General features: G+C 46.2%; 1 protein-coding gene across 5 annotated transcripts in view; it reads left to right on the top strand.

The window, feature by feature from the left end:
- The first annotated feature begins 207 nt into the window (after positions 1-207).
- Positions 208-20,769, top strand: part of focad (focadhesin) — a 334,365-nt gene continuing 313,803 nt past the window's right edge. For 4 of the 5 annotated variants that reach the window (XR_011949158.1, XR_011949159.1, XM_072516930.1 and 1 more), the window contains exons 1-2: positions 208-278; positions 8,775-8,882. The gene's annotated coding sequence lies outside the window, so the exon portion shown is untranslated. Of the gene's footprint in view, positions 279-8,774; positions 8,883-16,454; positions 16,640-20,769 lie in introns of all 5 variants that reach the window. The other variant, XM_072516931.1, reaches the window with a different exon arrangement.

Here is a 20,769-nt window from a genome sequence, read left to right as displayed (position 1 = left end):
TCCTGAGGAGGGGTGGGGGAGAGGCCGGGCTGGAGGTGAACATTAACCTCTGCAGCAGGAGCGAAAGCTATAGAAATGCGTGCCAGGATGAATTGTGACATTTGCATTGAACCCCAGTCTCTGCAGCGAGAGTGACTGGAGAATGCCTGCCTGAGAAAGCTGCTGCCCAGGACAGAGGCCGTTAATCACGTCAAAGCTAGCTGGTGGATGGGGGGGCGCTGCGGCTGCGCAGTGGGTGCGGCGGAGAGCAGCGAATGAATTGGGCATCCGAGTTCCGGGTAAAGTATTCTGGAACGTTGCAGCGCGTTCCATTCGAATTCTCAGTTGTTGCAGTTTCAGTGCGTGGAATTCTAATACATCAGGCCCGGGCTTTAATGGGATGCGCGGTCTGTCGCCCTGGGACGGTTGCACCCAGTGTTTAATACCAGTCCGTGGCTTCCACACACAGAGAGAGGCCTCACTGTACAACGTGCAGAAGGAACCAGACACTGAAGGGATCCGGCTCTGTTATCCCTCTGAGAACTGTGACTTTTGGATCTCTGGGCCTGGTACATTACTAACGCCCCAGAATTTCAATCTCCGGGTTGTCTTTTTTTTAAAAAGAGTCTGCCACCAATAGGCACAGAGGAATGTGAGCTTGGATTAGTCACCTCTCCAGTTCAAAAACTCAACCAAACTTGTTTCAGCGTAATGGTCATTTCTGGTTAAGGATCTGCAGTTTACGGTTGTAATTTCTGAGCGCACGAAGTCTAATTTATTGTGGTTGAAAGACTTTAAGCTTCTTCAGAATAGGACTCGTGGGTTGGAATAATACATTAGCATAGGCAGAGGATTAATAAGGATAGAAAATATAAAGGAGTTACTTTTAGGTTGACAGTCACCTGTTATTCGTGGGATGCTTCAAGAATTTGAGCTTAACTTTATAATCTATGTTAACAAGTTAGATGGCATGACTGGGTAACTTATCCAAGGTTGTTAATCATAGAATTCCTGCAGTGCATGAAGGAGGCCATTCGGCCCATTGAGTCTGCTGCACCGACCCTGTGAAAAGCACTGCACCCTGGCCCACTTCCCCACCCTATCCCCGCAACCCTACCCAACCTGCACATCTCTGGATGCTAAAGGGCAATTTAGCATGGAAATCCACCTAACCTGCACATCTTTAGACTGTGGGATGAAACTGGAGCACCCAGAGGAACCCCATGCAGACACAAGGAAAATGACGATTCACAGTTAGGTGGGAAAGTAAGCTGTGAAAAAGATACAATGTCTGCAAAGAGACATATTAAACAAGGAGGCAAGAAGGTGGCAGATGGAGTGCAATGACGTTGGTATGAAGAATCAAAACAGAATCTTTTTAAAATGGGGATTTGAGTGTTCATGTGTGTTGCATGTACAAGTTAACATGCAGGTACAATTCGGAAATCCAATGGTATGTTGGCCTTTATTACGAGGTGGTTGGAGGACAAGAATAGACAAGAACGGCAGAGCTTTGGTGAGACCACACCTTGAGTACCGTATACAGTTTAGGCCTATGTCAAAGGAAAGATATGTTTGCTGTACAGATGAGGGGGATGTCCTATGAGGGACGTCTGAGTAGAATGTACTTGCACGTCTCGAATTTGGAAGAATGAGATCTCATTGAAACACAAGATTTGAAGAGGGCTCGACAGGGTAGCTGCTGAAAGACCGTTTCACCTGGTTGGAGAGACCGGGGTTGGGGGGAGGTGCTGGGGAGCATAGCCTCAGACAAAACTAACTTTAGGATTGAGATGAGAAGAAATTTCTTCACTCCAAGGGTTGTACATCTTTGGAATCCTCAATGGACTGTGTAAGCTAAGTTTTGAGTATGTTGAAGGCTAAGAGAGACAGGTTTTTGGACACTTGAAGGAAACAAGGATCGTGAAGATCTGGGAGGGAAACGAGTTGAGGGAGATGAGTAGCCATGAGTAGACTTGAAGAGCTGTATTGACTCCTGCTTCCATTTCTTATGGTCTTAATAAACACAACTTAGTTTGTTAGATTTTATTTTCATAATAAGGTCATGTCTCAGGAAGTTTGCACTGGAGTTATTGTTAAAATGGAACACCATCAAGCTTCTAATGGACAACAGACTGCATCCTTAACACTTGTTTTCAGAGAGTGATGTCAATGACACATTGATGTGTTTGTAAATACTGGAGAAACTACATGGTTATTGAAGTTCAATTCATAAACTTTAGCAATGTGGAGAAGAAAGTCTCTTCAAAATAGATAGCTATTGGAAAATATAGACCTGGTATATCTTAAGGTTGACGTGCAGATTAATTCAAGCAACTGTTCATGTGTATGCTAGTGTTGGTAAAATCTTCAGTAATGAGGTATCATTGCCTCACCCAGTTGTATGCTTGCCAAATGAGGCGATTGGATAGCGAGGGAACCAACTTGGTGCAGATAACAACAACTTGTATCTAAAATGCCTTTATGTAAGAAAACCTCCAAAGACCTTTACAAGCATTATTAAACAACGTTTGACAATGAACCAAATAGGTGTGGGGCCAGACGACCAAATGTTTAATGAGCATCCTAATATAGGATCAAGAAGTGGACAATTTGGGGAGGAAATTTCAGAGATCAGTACCTTGGCAGCCAATGGTTGCACAATTAAAATTGAGAATGCTGAAGAGGGTAGAATTGGTGGAACGCAGAGATCCCAGAGGCCGTGTAGGCGAGAGGGACACCAAATCTTCCCTTTTGTAGGAAATGCCAAGACCATAGAGTAATTTGAAAAGAAGAATGAAAAACTGAAAATCAGGGTTGATTAACTGTGAGTCGGTGTAGATCAGTGAGGAAAGGGGAGATGGGTGAATGGCATTAGGTATGAGTTAGGTCACAGGCAGCAGAGCTTTAACTGGCAGGTTTGGAAAGGGTAGAATGTGGGTTGCTGGTCAGCGATGCATTATAATAGCCTCAAGTTTTGACATAACAAACACATGGGTGAGGGGTTCCAGCAGCACTTGAGCTGAGAAAAGACTGCAGCCGATATTGTTACATTGTTAGATCATTAATCTGTGGTATTTGTGCATTATTTAGTTTGACAGCTGGTGCGGTAGCTTAATTCAAGGAACTGTTTACTGATTAAATGCTGTTGTATTGCTCGTGCCTAACCCACTTAATTTGGTCTGTGATTTGACTTTAAAACTTAGATCAGATCAGTTGGTTTGATTTCCCCCTCCACCATCTTATGGCTCTGGTGCTGCCATTTCTGCTGGTTACTGCAAATATGGGATGCTATGTGGTCAGGGCTGTCCTGGTGTTCTGTACTTAAGAGGAAGATGAGGCTGAAGCATTTGTAACCATCTTCAGCCCAAGGTGTCGAGTGAATTATCCATCTTGGCCTCCTCTGCAGGTCCCCAGCATCAAGAGATGTCAATTTGATTCTTTCAAGTGATATCAAGAAATGGCTGAAGGTACTGGATACTGCAAACGCTTATGGGCCCTGACAACACCCTGATAATAGTACTGAAGACCGCATGCCCAACCAAGCTGTTCCAGTACAGCTAAAACATTGGCATGCACCAGATATGTGGTTACATGTTGAATAATTACTTTGCCTCAGTATTTGCAGTAGAAAAGGAGGCTAGCTTGCCGGAAGACCCGAGGACATTGATAGTGGATTAGGCGCCGAGACTAAATAAAATAAACATCAATAATGAGGAATTTAATGGAACTGAAGAGTGACAAATCCCAATTGGCCAGATTAGATTTGCCCTGCTTTTGGGGATGGGCCATTCATGGACAAATTTAGGAACATAGGAACCTAAAATTCCTAGATTTTTAGGTCACCAGGTGGACTACAGTGGTTCAAGAAGGTGACACACCACCACCTTCTCGACAGCAATTAGGGATGGACGACAAATGTTGGCCTTGCGAGCTATTCCCCCGAAACCATGAGAGAATTTAAAACATTGTTTTTCACTGGTTATTAAGATGCTACTGCAGTGCGAATGGGGTCATCAGGAAGTTTGATTATTTTCAGGGGTTTCCGGTGGATACACACTGGGGAAGGGCAGGTGCAGTAGGGACATACGGAGGGGAATTATTAAATATGGTGATGAAATTTGAAGGGATCTCTGCTCATAAAAAAAATCTCTCAATGGGGCCCAAGCTGCTCTCAGGGCAGAGTGAGGATTCTTTATGTGGCTTAGTGCCAAATTTTGTTTGTTAGTGCTGCAGTGAAGCTCTTGGGGTGTTTTACTATGATAAAGGCACTATATAAATGCAACTTACTGTTAGATATAACATCACAAGCTAGATCATGAGTCCAGTGTGGCAAATTTACATAAACAGTTTCCAAAATGTGTACAGAAGGATTTGTAATGGAAAAATAAACATCAGGACAGAATATTTGACTTTAAAAGTTAGAGTTGCATCACAAAGAACAAAGAAAAGTACAGCACAGGAACAGGCTCTTCGGCCCTTCAAGCCTGTGCCGACCATGCTGCCCGTCTAAACTAAAATCTTCCGCACCTCCGAGGTCCGTATCCCTCTATTCCCATCCTATTCATGTATTTGTCAAGATGTCCCTTAAATGTCACTATCGTCCCTGCTTCCACCACCGCCTCCGGCAGCGAGTTCCAGGCACCCACTACCCTCTGTGGAGAAAACTTGCCTCGTACATCTCTAAACCTTGCCCCTCGCACCTTAAACCTATGCCCCCTAGTAATTGACCCTTCTACCCGGGGAAAAAGCCTCTGACTATCCACTCTGTCTATGCCCTCATAATTTTGTAGACCTCCATCAGGTCGCCCCTCAACCTCTGTCGTTCCAGTGAAAACAAACCGAGTTTATTCAACCTCTCCTCATAGCTAATGCCCTCCATACGAGGCAACATCCTGGTAAATCTCTTCTGCACTCTCTTTAAAGCCTCCACATCCTTCTGGTAGTGTGGCGACCAGAATTGAACACTACTCCCAAGTGTGGCCTAACTAAGGTTCTATACAGCTGCAACATGACGTGCCAATTTTTATACTCAATGCCTCGGCCAATGAAGGCAAGCATGCCGTATGCCTGCTTGACTACCTTCTCCACCTGTGTTGCCCCTTTCAGTGACCTGTGGACCTGTACACCTAGATCTCTCTGACTGTCAATACTCTTGAGGGTTCTACCATTCACTGTTATTCCCTCCCTGCATTCGACCTTCCAAAATGCATTACCTCACATTTGTCCGGGTTAAACTCCATCTGCCATCTCTCCGCCCAAGTCTCCAAACAATCTAAATCCTGCTGTATCCTCCGACAGACCTCATCGATATCTGCAATTCCACTAACCTTTATGTCATCTGCAAACTTACGAATCAGACCAGTTACATTTTCCCCCAAATCATTTATATATACTACAAACAGCAACGGTCCCAGCACTGATCCCTGCCGAACACCACTTGTCACAGCCCACCAATCAGAAAAGCACCCTTCCATTGCTACTCTCTGCCTTCTATGACCTAGCCAGTTCTGTATCCATCTTGCCAGCTCACCTCTGATCCTGTGTGACTTCACCTTTTGTACCAGTCTGCCATGTGGGACCTTGTCAAAGGCCTTACTGAAGTCCATATAGACAACATCCACTGCCCGACCTGCATCAGTCATCTTTGTGACCTCCTCGGAAAACTCTTATCAAGTTAGTGAGACACGACCTCCCCTTTACAAAACCGTGCTGCCTCTCACTAATACGTCCATTTGCTTCCAAATGGGAGTAGATCCTGTCTCGAAGAATTCTCTCCAGTAATTTCCCTACCACTGACGTAAGGCTCACCGGCCTGTAGTTCCCTGGATTATCCTTGCTACCCTTCTTAAATAAAGAAACAACATTGGCTATTCTCCAGTCCTCTGGGACATTTGGTGTCCCCCAAGGATATATCCTTAACCCCCTCCTATTTCTCATCTACGTGGCCCCACTTGGCGACATCATCTGAAGACATAGCTAGTTTTCACATACACACTGACGACACCGAGCTCGACCTCACTACCTCCTCTCTTGACGACTCTAAACTTGCTAAGTGATCAGGTTGCTTTCCTGACATGCAGTGATAGGTGAGCAGAAACTTATTCCAGTTAATTATTGGGAAGACTGAAGCCATTGTTTTTGGGTCCCCACCCCAAACTCTCTTCCCTTACTGCTAACTCCATCCCGCTCCTTGGCAGCAGTCTGAGATAAAGCCAGTCTGTTCGCAACCTCAATGTTCCAATCTTACATCCTGAGATGAGCTTCTGACCTCATTTGCACCATCGTCAAAACTGTCTATTTCCAACTCTGTAACACCGCTTGACCTCGCCTCTGTCTTAGCCCATTGCTGCTGAGGGCCTTATTTGTGCCTTTGTTACCTCCTAGATGTGACTATTCCAATGCATTCCCGGCTGATTTCCTGCATTCTACCACATCACAATAAAACTCCCCACCCGGAAACCCGAGGTGATTTAAAACTCTGCTGCCTATGGGCTGGATTCTCCGTCGGCGGGATGCTCCGTTTTGCTGGCAGCCCGGGTGTTTCCCGAGGGCGTGTGGCTGCCCCACAATGGGAAACCCCATTGACCGGCGGGCATAATGGAGCATCCTGCCGGTGTGCTGAAACAGAAAGTGGCGGGGCGGAGAATCTAGCCCCATGTCTTAGCTCCACCACTTTTTAAACCTCTTGTTTTCTCTTTAAAACCTTCCTCTTTGACCAAGTTTTTGGTCATATGCCCTAATATGTGGTTCAGTGTCAATGCTTCTTTGAGACTGACTGGATTGCTCCACAGAGAGCTGGCATGCAATCGATGGGCTAAGTGGCTGCTTCCAGAGCCCTGAGGACTCTATGTTTGTGACTGATGTGCTTGAGGATGCTTTACAACCTTAAAACATTATAGGTTGTTGTAGTTAAAAGATGATTTTTGGAAGTTTAGAGGATAGAAAACGGTATTCAAGTAAGATGTTTGGTCCAACGTTTGCTGAGAAAATAACAATAAGATCACGGTTTGTACAATTACTGCCGTATATTTAAAAAAACCATTGGGCGCGATTCTCCGACCCCCCACCGGGTCGGAGAATCGCCGGGGGCTGGCATGAATCCCGCCCCCGACGTGTCCTGAATTCTCCGCCACCAGAGATTCGGTGGGGGTGGGAATCGCGCCGCGCTGGTCGGCGGGAATCGCGCCGGTCGGCGGGCCCACCCCTGGCGATTCTCCAGCCCACGGTGGGCCGAAGTCCCGCCACTGTCAACCCTCGCCAGCCGGCGTGGATTAAACCACACACCTTACCGGTGGGACAAGGCGGCGTGGGCAGGCTCTGGGGTCCTGGGGGGGGGCGCGGGGCGATCCGGCCCCGGGGGGTGCCCCCACGGTGGCCTGGCCCGCGATCGGGGCCCACCGATCCGCGGGCGGGCCTGTGCCGTGGGGGCACTCTTTTTCTTCCGCCTTCGGCATGGTCTTCACTGTGGCGGAGGCGGAAGAGACCCCCTCCCCTGCGCATGCGCGGGGATGCCGAGAGCGGCCGCTGACGCTCCCGCGCATGCGTCGCCCGGCGAAGACCTTTCGGCGCCGGCTGGCGTGGCGCCAAAGGCCTATCCCGCCAGCCGGCGGAGCGGAAATCACTCTGGCGCCGGCCTAGCCCCTCAAGATGAGGGCTTCTCCGCACCTTTGGGGCGGCCTGACGCCGGAGTGGTTCCCACCACTCCATTACGCCGGAACCCCCCACCCCGCCGGGTAGCGGAGAATCCTGCCCATTGTTAGTGGTGAGGAAGAAATAATCTGCGAGTGTGATTTGTCACAAGTTGTCGGATGATTTATGCTTCTGAAGGAACTCGCCATTAATCCCCCGAATCCCAAGAAATTGGTGCATTTGCGCTGTTAATATGAACGAATCTTACCTCCAACATTTAGGGGGCGATTCTCCAAAATGGAGACCAAGTGTTAACGCGACGGCGCAAAACGGGCCAGGGTACGACCGATTCTGTTCTCCACAGGCCAGCACGGCGCTAAGCGGTTCACGCCGCTCCAGCCTCCCTTCCCGGCGCCAAATGGGTGCCGCACCAACCTGCGCATGCGCGGGGGACTTCTTCAGCACGCCGGCCCGACTCAACATGGCGTCGGTGTTCCGGGGCTGGCCGCGCAACAAAGTAGGCCTGGGGGGGGGGGGAGAGGCCGGCCCGCCGGTCAAGGATCGCTTTTCCCTGCCCCACAGGCTGCCCCCACGACCCTTCGCGCAGAGTTCCCGCCGGCAGCGACCAGGGGTGAACGGCTCCGGCGGGACTCTGTCGTATCCGCGCGGCCGCTCGGCCCATCCGGGCCGGAGAATCGGCGGCCCCGCCGATTCCAGCGGCCTGCGGCCAGCGACGTGTCAAACGTGCCGGCATAAATGGCGCCAATTCTCCGCACCTCGGAGAATCGCGCGCCGGCGTCGTGGCGCGGTTGTGGCGATTCTCCGGCCCGGAGTGGGGCTCGGAGAATTGCCCCCGTAGTGTTGGTAACTCATGTAAGGAGCGTGTAAATGATATGATTTATGGTCTTCATGTGAAACTCCACCAGGGGACAGTTGAAACTGGAATTTCATTCCTGTAGCTGGGAAATTGTTACCAGAGATTCTAACATTTTTTGTTAAAGTATTTATTTCAAAACAAATCTTAGTTTTACTTATTGTCTCATTTCTGTCACTTTCTTAATCCAGTCTTTTTTGCCCCGTCTCTTATTTCTCTTTCTATATCTAGTCCCCTATTCCTTCAACACTTAATTTGTTTCTCAATCCTTATGTTTCACTGGTTACAGATATGGACAATTGGATCTGAGGTTCATGATATCCCAGATGCCCTGTTGACCTTGCTATTGACAGATTCGCTTTTCCAGCAATTTATGGTGCAACAGTATAATCAGAAGGTGAGGCAACAAATTTAATTCCTGCACTCGGAGATGCAGCTTCAGCAATATGTGGGCCAATATGTCCAAGTATTTTTCTTTGTATTTTAATAGTATAAACAACTAGAGTTTGTTGGGGAGTGGGTATATTTTCTGCTGCTAGATTTTCTAGACATTGAGCAGCATGTATATAATTGATTCACTTTGAGCTGTATTGCTGTTGTATTGTGGATTTTGAATTACAGTATTTGTACATAGCATATACTATAATTTCATTCATTGTCTATCTTCTGGACTATTAACAGTTAAATAGTTAAACCCTGTTCAGCCTTTAGGGCTGATATGTCTTTGTTGCTTTTAAATCATTGATGTAACATTTGTAAATAATGTAAATAATTTTGATATGTCCCACTGGAATCTTGAAGCTCAAAGTAGTAGTTTTGATGAAACTGGACTTTGTTCAATACAGGGTGCATCTTGCACCAAGCTTGCAACTGTTATCTGGGGTGAAATTCTCCGATATCGGCGTGATGTCCTCCGACTGGCACCCAAAACGGCGCAAATCAGTCGGGCATCGCGCCGCCCCAAAGGTGCGGAATGCTCCCCAACTTTGTGGGCCGAGCCCCAACCTTAAGGGGCTACGCCCGCGCCGGACGAATTTCCGCACCGCCAGCTGGCGGAAAAGGCCTTTGGTGCCCCGCCAGCTGGCGCGGAAATGACATCCCCGGGCGGCGCATGCGCGGGAGCGTTAGTGGCCGCTGACGGTATTCATGCGCAGTGGAGGGAGTCTCTTCCGCCTCCGCCGTGGTGGAGACCGTGGCAAAGGCGGAAGGGAAAGAGTGCCCCCACGGCACAGGCCCGCCCGCGGATCGGTGGGCCCCGATCGCGGGCCAGGCCACCGTGGGGGCACCCCCCGGGGCCAGATCGCCCCGCGCCACCCCCAGGACCCCGGAGCCCGCCCGCGCCGCCTTGTCCCGCCGGTAAGGTAGGTGGTTTAATCTACGCCGGCGGGACAAGCATTTTAGCAGCGGGGCTTCGGCCCATCCTGGCTGGAGAATCGCGGGTGGGGGTCCGCCAACCGGCGCGGCGCGATTCCCGCCCCGCCGAATATCCGGTGCCGGAGAATTCGGCAACCGGCGGGGGCGGGAATCGCGCCCCTGGTCTGTTTTGGCAACGGAAAACAGCTGTGTCGGAAAAGAATTGATAAATATTCATTTGTAGGGGCGCGCTGCAAATATTGTAATGGGTCAGCACAGTTTCCTGTCACCTTTGGGATCTGGATTTTAGCATAACCCAGATGATGGCATAAGAATCTCTTCTCAGCTGCTGAATGAATTTCAAACAAGATCCATTCAGTTGGTCCATTCAACTCAACTCATGCTGAGGACATGGCCTGAAGTTAAATCTCCCTACCCAAATTGGCAGCCTCACTCAGGATAAAGAAGACTGATCGAAGAAATAAAGATGACATATAGGCTCATGAGAAGGATTAAAGCATGATTTTGGCCAAAGTAAATAAAGCTTTACTTTGTATCGGACCCAGTGTGGCCATTTATGCGTTATTGGAACTGCTAGTGGTCTATTTATTTATACTATAGGGTACTGAAGTTAGTTTAGCTAGTTATAAATCATCCTTCGATCTTTTGGTATGTGATATCTTAACCCTTGATGATGTTGCTCCTTATAGTTGCCTCCAAGCTTTTGTTACTTGATTAAAATCACACCAAAAGTTAAATTTTTAAAAAGAATTTTTAGTTACTACACAGGAGGACTGAAAGTGACTCCCTGACACAAGTGCAAAAAGTCGACTGTGCAACACTTTTAGGAACTTGCTTTACAAATGTTCCATTATTTCCAGAATTGTGTTCTCCATGCCAACAACATTCTGCAAATAATTCATTGACCTAACCTATTAAACAAATGCAGTTCTCCAATTCAGTGTTTCCCTCCCAAAGAAAAGCTTTCTTTGCATGTACCTCTCTTTCTACGCAATTTGAGAGTCTGTCTATGTGAACACCTTACATTCTATGCGAACATCTTACATTTTAAGTTCTATAATATTCATAGATTAACAAAAGGACAGTGTTCTTCAAGGACAAATTGACAGGGTAATTTTAATGATATTTCTATATATGAACAGTTAGTTACGTGCTTAAATTAAATTATTTACTCCTATAAAGTAGTGACAAATCTTGAAGCCCCATTTATCATTGAAAAAAAAAGTTATTCTGTATATTGCACGAGTCATTATGCAGAGAGAGTTGCTTCATGACTTTCTGATTCCTGATAGGACTTCAGTGATGTTTGAGATTTCTGAAAAATAAATATTTTCTTCTCTTCCAATTTAAATTCTTAAACTCGTGTGTGTCGCAGAATATAGTAAATCATTTGAATTAATTTAGTTAATCTTTTGAATTATGACAAGAGGATAATCATTCCAAATTAAGTATGTTAGGGGCCAGGGTTTAGAGAACACCAAAGTATATCATAGAGTTCACCTGACCCATAACTGTTTATATATTCAGGTTATGAGGAGCACAAGGATGTTACTCAACAGAGGCCTGAAACACTTTTGAACAAAAACAAAGTTTATTCTACGAATTCAGTTAACATTTCTATAAACACACACTGTAAGCATAAATATCCCACACAGCTACAGTTCTCGCTCTCTATATATAAAACCTTTAATAACTTCCCTTTCTGCTGTTTCAACTTGATAACAACATCCAATAAAACCAGAAAAACCCTTTTACCAAAACAGTAGGTCTCAATTCTTTCCCTAAAACAGGTGTCACTGTTAAATTATCAAGTGATCTGGACACCTTTTAACATGCAGAGAGAGAGAGAAGAGAAGCCTTCTTTGTCTGAATCCAGCTTCCAACTGTAAACCGAAAGTAAAACTCAGAGTCACAGCCAGCTTGCAGCTCAAAACGAAAGTAAAAGCCAGCACCACAGCCCAGCTCCATCACACAATGACATCACTGAAGCCATGTGATAAACACACATTTCTTAAAGGGACACTCCCTTGACAAGTAACAATAATAATCTTCATTGTCATAAGTAGGCTTACATTAACGTTGCAATGAAGTTACTGTGAAAAGCCCCGAGTCGCCACATTCGGGTACACAGAAGGAGAATTCGGAATGTCAAAATGACAGTTGCTAACTTTTGGTTGGCTCTTAATTCGTAATTTGCTCTGTTTGTTTAACCTTTGCTCTAGAGTCGCCATGTATCTTTATGATACCGCCACGAGGTTCAAGTTCAAGTAATGATCAATAACTTAACACACCAATTAGTAAGATTCAAATCAAAACACATTTATTAGACACAGTAAATCACTACTCATGCATAAACTCTACTTTCTAGACTATTCCTGTCACTAAAAGGCCTATACGTAGCTTCGGAATTGGCCCACCAGCTCAGGGGAGCAAATGGCCTTTCGTTCAGGTCCTGAGTCTGCAGGATTCACAAGCTGGTATGGACTTGTAGCTAGGAGCGCCTATCTCGTAGTGAGCGTTGACTGGAGACTTACTTGGTTGATGTGGCCGCTTGGGCAGTTCACTCTCGGGTTGATTCGCGTTGTTGAGTGACCCTGCCAAGAAGACCGAATTGAACTTGGGGACTCTATTTTATAGTCCCCAGGGGCTTCCCGCCCCATTGGGCGGACCCCGTATCTGGTTCCAAGTGATTGGACTATGTTCCGATCACTTGGATCGATTTCTCCAATACTGAAGTTGTTCCCTGATCGCTGGGCGGTCCCTGAGTGTCCGTTGGCCTTCCTTTGTCTTGGCTCCTGCTGGCGCCGAGGAGTCTGGCTTGGCTTTATTCACCTTGAGTGTTGCAATTGTGCCTTGGAATTGCTCATTACTATGCAGATGGCTGCTGGTTTCAGTGCTGTCTGGTTTTTGCAAGTTTCAATACACATGATTTCTGCACATGCTCAATTTTGCCTGTGTTGGCTGAATTTCCCTTCAGTCTTTGCGGTTCTCCATTTTAAGTCGGGAAGTGGCCAACCCAGGTGGCTACATGATCTACGTCTTTCGGGACTTGTGGGAGGAAACCGGAGCACCCGGAGGAAACCCACGCAGACACGGGGAGAACGTGCAGATTCCGCCCAGACAGTGACCCAAGTCGGGAATCGAACCTGGGACCCTGGCGCTATGAAGCCATAGTGCTAACTAGTATGCTATCGTGCTGCCCAGAAGAGTTCGCAGAATCACTGAATAATACAGTGCAGACGATGCCTTTCGGCCCATCGAGTCCGCACTTATGCATGAAAGACAGCTGACCTGCCTACCAAATCCCATTTACCAGCACTTGGCCAATGGCCTTGAAAGTTATGACGTGCCAAGTGCTCATCCAGGTCCTTTTTAAAGGATGTGAGCAACCCGCCTCTACCACCTTCCCAGGCAGTGCATTCCAGACCGTCACCAACCTCACCAAAGTTCGATACAATTCCAACATTATCTCCCTGCTTTTGTAATTTATGCCTCAATTGGGTGCAGTGCTCTGACTGTGAGATGTGGCAGGTCCGGGAGGCTTCCAGCGTCCCGGATGGCTTCATCTGCAGAAAGTGCACCCAACTGGAGCTCCTCACAGACCGCATGGTTCGGTTGGAGCAGCAATTGGATGCACTTCGGAGCATGCAGGTGGCGGAAAGCGTCATAGATCGCAGTTATGTAAATGTGGTCACACCCAAGGTGCAGGCAGAGAAATGGGTGACCACCAGAAAGGGCAGGCAGTCAGTGCAGGAATCCCCTGTGGTTGTCCCCCTCTCGAACAGGTATACCCCTTTGGATACTGTCGGGGGGGATAGCCTATCAGGGGAAAACAGCAGCAGCCAGAGCAGTGGCACCACGGCTGGCTCTGATGTTCAGAAGGGAGGGTCAAAGCGCAGAAGAGCAATAGTAATAGGGGACTCTATAGTCAGGGGCACAGATAGGCGCTTCTGTGGACGTGAAAGAGACTCCAGGATGGTATGTTGCCTCCCTAGTGCCAGGGTCCAGGATGTCTCCGAACAGGTAGAGGGCATCCTGAAGGGGGAGGGCAAACAGGCAGAGGTCGTTGTACATATTGGTACTAACGACATAGGCAGGAAGGGGCATGAGGTCCTGCAGCAGGAGTTCAGGGAGCTAGGCAGAAAGTTAAAAGACAGGACCTCGAGGGTTGTAATCTCGGGATTCCTCCCTGTGCCACGTGCCAGTGAGGCTAGGAATAGGAAGATAGAGCAGCTAAACACGTGGCTAAACAGCTGGTGTAGGAGGGAGGGTTTCCGTTATCTGGACCACTGGGTGCTCTTCCGGGGCAGGTCTGACCTGTATAAGAAGGACGGGTTGCATCTAAACCGGAGAGGCATAAATATCCTGGCCGCGAGGTTTGCTAGTGTCATCTGCCTTACCCGTAATACTTCTTGCATTAAAACATATGCACTTCAGGCCACCAGACCCGCTGCGTTCAGCAACTTCTCCCTGTCTGCTCTGCCTCAGAGCCACACTGTCCCTATTCCCTAGTTCTCCCTCAATGCTCTCACCTTCTGACCTATTGCTCCCGTGCCCACCCCCCTGCCATACTAGTTTAAACCCTCCCGTGTGACACTAGCAAACCTCGCGGCCAGGATATTTATGCCTCTCCGGTTTAGATGCAACCCGTCCTTCTTATACAGGTCACACCTGCCCCGGAAGAGCACCCAGTGGTCCAGATAACGGAAACCCTCCCTCCTACACCAGCTGTTTAGCCACGTGTTTAGCTGCTCTATCTTCCTATTTCTAGCCTCACTGGCACGTGGCACAGGGAGTAATCCCGAGATTACAACCCTCGAGGTCCTGTCTTTTAACTTTCTGCCTAGCTCCCTGAACTCCTGCTGCAGGACCTCATGCCCCTTCCTGCCTATGTCGTTAGTACCAATATGTACAACGACCTCTGCCTGTTTGCCCTCCCCCTTCAGGATGCCCTCTACCCGTTCGGAGACATCCTGGACCCTGGCACCAGGAAGGCAACACACCATCCTGGAGTCTCTTTCACGTCCACAGAACTTGTCACTTGATAGCAGCACTGAGCTGCTATCTGTTATGGTTTGGTGAATGCTGCACTTGTAGTCGGTTCAGCTAGAGAGCAGGAACTTTATGTAAAATCCAAACGAAAATGACGAGTAGATTGGCTGTGGTAATGGGACCAAAAGAAATTCAAAGATGCCAGGAGTTGACTGCAACACTAAAGCTGGTTCGACCATGTTGCGTTCTCAAAAGATTCGTCCATGTTTTTTGAAGTAGAAAAAACACTTCATAATTTCTGCACATCTTAAATAGATCCTTGGAAATACATGTGAATGGAGCATGCACAAGATACAAGTGATTAAGTTAGCTATGTAAAGAGAGAAGTTTTGTGCAAGTATTCAAGAAGATAAAATCAAATACCTTCAATTGGATCTATTTAGAGAGTAACTTGGAGAGAACCACACTTTTTTCAGTAAGAAATATAACAGACTACTGTGTGCATAACTAGGCTGCGGGAAAGATAATTGGTCAGCTGGTGAAAACATAGAAATTGGACTTGATAAACATGCATAAATTTCAAGTTTAAAAGGAGAAAATAAAGCACTCAGGCAAGATTCTCTGTATGTGGGATATTTGTTACGACCTTGTCCAAGTGCCTCTATCCTCTTCAAACAAAATAGCCAAGCTTTGTTGCAGATTGGATGAGGTAACCATCATGACAATAATCAGATTTAGTCATTCAATACTGACTGTGTCAGAAATAAACCCATCTCATGATGCACATTTAGTGTAGACACACAATCATTTTTTCTAGAAGTCGCATTTTATTTGATTTCTATTTGTGAGAGAGACATGAAGGTTGCTATCTTGAGTATATTAGATCATCTTCTGTATTGCTCGAATGAGAGCGTATGCAAATTGTGGTAAATTTTTTGTCTGACGTTTTCTTTGTACCAGTGCAATTGTTCATGATGACTGTACATTAACATTCAACCACCGGACATACACTGTTACAAATGCTATTGCTCAGTGTGTACAGAGCAGACTTTAGCAGCCTTCCCACGGCCGGTTTTCCCATGGTGGAGGTGGCTCGCCATCATGACCTTCCTGTCTCGCCGAAGTCAGTGGCGATTTATACACCTTGTCCATGCCCCGTGACGGATGTTGACTTCGGCAGGGCCGGATGATCCCGCCAGACAGAAGGGCTGAAGAATTCTGCCCATAGACTTTTCAGAACAGAAATTGGCCATTTACCCCACTAGGCGTATGCCAGTATTTATACTCCACACAAGCCGCCTCCTATTTGACTTAATCTCACCCTTTCAATATGTCTAATCTCGGTTTTCCTCTGACAGCGAATTTGGATATGGATAGTCAATGATGGCCCATCCTCAAAATAATAACAGTCAGTGAGATGACGATGCTGTTGATGTTCAGGGGAAGGTAGTGATGATTATTATGTGATACTCCTGTTGTCTGCCACTTGTTAGCCCAAGTCTAGATTTAGACCAACAAGAGTTGTTTCATTATTTGCATTTAAACAATGTTTTCCTGTCAATTCTCCATTCAAAGAAAACCAATTATCTTTTTCCCTATGTAGGAATACAAAGCCTTATTACCTTACCGACTGGATTTGGTTACCGAGTTAGGATCCAGTTACTCCTCAACTTTGTGTCTGGAAATATAGCAAACAAAAATAATAAACGGTGACCTGTCGCATGAGGCTGGATTTTAGAGAGTGCCGCGATTTCAGCCACTCCCCTCCCTCACCCCCTCAGCTTGAAGGTGAGTGGTGGCCGGCGGATGGGGGGAGGGGGTTAGAGCCCAGGATCCCGACAGCTGCTCTGCATCAGTTTAACAGTGGTGGTGGTGGTGGGGGGATGCCCTTGTGGGAGGAGCCTGCAATGGACTCAGCGGCCCCTCAAAGGACATCAGTTGGACCTCCTGTGCCCCATGGCCTTCCCCTGCCATGGGCCAAATGCAGGCAGCTGTGGGATGAAGCCTTAAGTGGCTGTTAATTGGCTACATAATGGCATCAATAGGCCCAAGGGCGAGCTGACCACCAGATGCCTCCCTCTGCCCCTTTAAACTTCAGAAAGGCCCGGCATGTAGGTGGTGGGAAGGCCACCCACTGGATTTTACATGTCTGCCCCACCTTCAAAGCTGTTGGTGGGGGATTGTAAAATTCAGCCTATGTGCATGTTTATCCATTGATTCCAGACCTTTTCGGTGATTCTTTCTGGAGCATCTGATCCTTTGTGGTCTGTTGGCATTCTTACTGTCTCGCTTCCAACGTCACCTTTTATTATTTTTGTCATTTTTGTCACATGAAAACAACTGAAGTTTTGCGCCAACTTCTGTTAACTGCCTTTTAGGAAGAATGTGAGGGCCTTTGAGAGGCTGCAGACATTTACCAGAATGGATCCAGGGATGAGGGATTTTAGCAACAAGGAATTGGAGAAGCTGGGATTGTTCTTCTTGGAGCAAAGGAGATTGAAGAGAGATTTGATGGAGTTGTGCAAGATTATGACAGGTTTAGATGAGGTAGACCAGGGTTTCACAAACCTTTCAAGCTGCAGAATCCCATGTGACCTCCTGAGGGCATTGGGGAATCCCAAACAGTCCCAAAATGTCTGGGAACCCCAAACAGTCCCTTTTTGCCACGGGATGGGTGCGAACACAGAAATCAAATGTAAACAAGTCTTTCTAGCTCTATCTGTGCATATATTAATTTGGTAATAATTTAAACGTTATCTAATTAAAAATATAGAATTATCATTTTTAATGGGAGGAATGATGCTGGAGAGCTATGATTCTAATATCGGACACATGCATGTTTCCCTCCTTTCCTCACACACACATACACGTCTCTCTCACATTCACAGCCACTGGTCTTCCACATTCACACACACATGCACATCTCCCTCTCTCTTTCACACACACACACACACACACACACACCTGTCTCTCATTCACACACACCCGCATGTCTCGCTCACGTTCACACATACCCGCATGTCTCTCTCAGTCACATACACCCGTGTGTCTCTCATATATTCATACACCCCCACATGCCTCTCTCACATTCACACACACACACCCGCATGAGCAAGGCCTCCTGGAGCACTGGATTCTGATAGGCCTATCAGCAGGCAGTGCTTTAAGATGCCTTGCTCTGATCGGCCAATTTGTTTACTCTAATTCTTATTAAATTTTACACGTTCGAACCTCACGTTCAGGTGAGGCGCAAGGTTGAGAAGGCAGGGCCTTCATGAATAATCTCAGCAGGTACGGGAATTGAACCCGGCTGTTGGCGTCCCTCCACATCAGCAAACCAGCCGTCCTGCCAACTGAGCTAACCGACCCCCCCAGTGACTCAGTACTCAGAATATAGTTAAAGAGCTGCTAAATCTCCTAAAATATTTGATGTAGAGAAAATCATTGTCCTGACATGAAAGTGCACACGGCCCTACAGGAGATGTCGGTTGCGAGTAATACAGAAGTTAAGTCGATATTTTACATATCAATGGCCGTCTGTTTTGCAAATAGAAGTGCTGAAGGAAAATAATGGACTCCTAATTGATGGAAAACAGACCAGGTACTGAACATGAAGCTAATTAAAAGGGAGAACTAGGTGGGCACAGTGGCCTTTGTTTCTTCCTATTAATTATGTTTCAAACTAAGCTCTTTCCCGTATAATTGCGGCTTTCCTTAAAACCAATGGAATTTAGATGATTCTGCATTGAACTTTATCTAAAGGTTGAATGCCAGCCACCAAATACAATTCTGCATCGATCTCATGTAATCAGAGTCCCTCAGTAACTCCACAAGCTTTTTTACAGAATTATTTCCATCTTGTTAGTTTTTGTTAGCTCTGCTTTGCTGACATGAATTCCGATTTCCATCTTGGCAAATATTAACTGCAAGCGTATTGATATTATATTTTGGAAGCAGAAAAGACAGCTTGAAATTGTGTAATAACAGCGATGATTAAATTCTGACCAGGATGTTGAATTTGGCTCCATTGCCCAGCCACTCTATCTCGTGTTTTATAATAAATATTAAAACAATCTTCATTGTTTCAGTCAGTCAGTAAGTACCTGCAGCAATCATTTTGCTTCCCTCTAGAAAAGTGAATTGACTGAATTTTTGCATTGCATAAAGTGATCTGTTACCTTGCCAGAATAATGTCATTACAGCCCAAGACCGTAAGAAATGACCGAGAGTCGTGAACACAGCCCAATCCATCATGCGAACCAGTCTCCCATCCATTGGCTCTATCTACACCTCCCGCTGCCTTGGGAAAGCGGGCAGCATAATAGAAGACCCCTCACTTCCAAACTGTTCAATCGGGCAGGAAATACAAAAGTCTGAGAACACGGACTAACAGGTTCAAAACCAGCTTCTTCCCTGTTACCAGACTCCTGAATGACCCTCTTATGAACTGAGCTGATCTCTCCACGCATCTTCTCTATTGAGTAGTACAACACTCCTTATGCTTCACCCGAGGCCTGTGTCTATGTATTTCCAGTGTGTCTTTACATTGTGTATATCCTATGTTTTTTCATGTGTGGAACGATCTGTCCGGACTGTACACTGAACAATACTTTTCACTGTACCTCGGTGCACGTGACAATAAATCAAATCCAAATAACTCACTTGTTGCGCCTTGGTGGGCAAGATATCTGCAGAATCAACTTCATGTCCCAGGGGCCAGTGAATGCCCTTGGAGTTATCTTTGTCACATTGCGAGGTCAGAATTGCTGTAAGCATACGGGTGAGGCAATTGGCACTTGCATTATTTGTGCAAATCACATCATCATGCAAGTCGTATGTGAAGTTATATGCCAATACCAAACATCGTGTCAAAGTTGTATTGCTCCATCGTTAGCTCTGCGAAAACAGCTCTCCACAGATGCTGCCAGACCTGTTGAGCTTATCCACCATTTTTTGTTTTTATTTCGGGTTTCCAGCAGCTACGATATTTTGCTTTTATCTTGCTGTTTGCCTAGCCACCATTGAAATGCACTGAATGGTGTGACGTTGCTGTTCTTACAGGTAGATAGGAAGCAACCTTGCCGCAGAAAGTCATCATTTCAATAACAAGAAGGCTTGGAGGAGAGTTCAGAGAAATGTATAAAATTGTGAAAGGTTTAGATGTTTAAATAAAGAGGAATTGTATGTAGTGGCTGAAGGGTCAATAACCAGTGGCCACAGATTGAAGGTGATTGCCCAAAAAAACAGATGATGCGAAAAGCATTTCAATGCAACAAGTGGTTAGGATTTGGAATGCACTACTTAATAGGAATGACAGCGAATGCGTTCATTAGTAGCTTTCAAAAGGAAGTTGAATAAAAGCGTCAAGGAGAAATTGTATAAAATACGTACATAAATTATTCCCCCAATATATAACTTTTGAAAAAATACTTCTGGACCTGGATAAAAGGTCAAAATAAGAATTGTCCTTTGAGGGAAGGGAATTTTTTTTAAGATGGCATTTTCTACATCTGTCAAATTCAGATAGGTTGTTGCATGCAATTTCATTCTCATTGCACCAGATACAGTACCAGTGAGGTAAAAGCTACTGACAGAGTGGACACTGCTGTGATAAAGGTGTATCTATGGTTTAACTTATTTTACCAATGACTTTACCGTTTAGATTTTGTTTGGTTCCAGCAATAATATAGTATAATTGTGCTGTTTTTATTTCCTCAAATTCATGGAAGTAACCTTTGTTCCTGTAACACATCATACCTTTCTTTGGTGTTATGTTGTCACCTTCCAGTATGACGTGGGAAGTATATATGTTCATGCGTATGTTTACACAAGCATCCAGAGTTCCACAGCACACATCGCTGTACTACAATCTGCACCAAACCAAAAATGTATCAGGCCACAGCACATGATGTGATCTG

The sequence above is a fragment of the Scyliorhinus torazame genome, chromosome 9 (assembly GCF_047496885.1).
Source record: "Scyliorhinus torazame isolate Kashiwa2021f chromosome 9, sScyTor2.1, whole genome shotgun sequence".
Taxonomy (NCBI): domain Eukaryota; kingdom Metazoa; phylum Chordata; class Chondrichthyes; order Carcharhiniformes; family Scyliorhinidae; genus Scyliorhinus; species Scyliorhinus torazame.
This window is presented reverse-complemented; position numbering and strand designations above follow the sequence as displayed.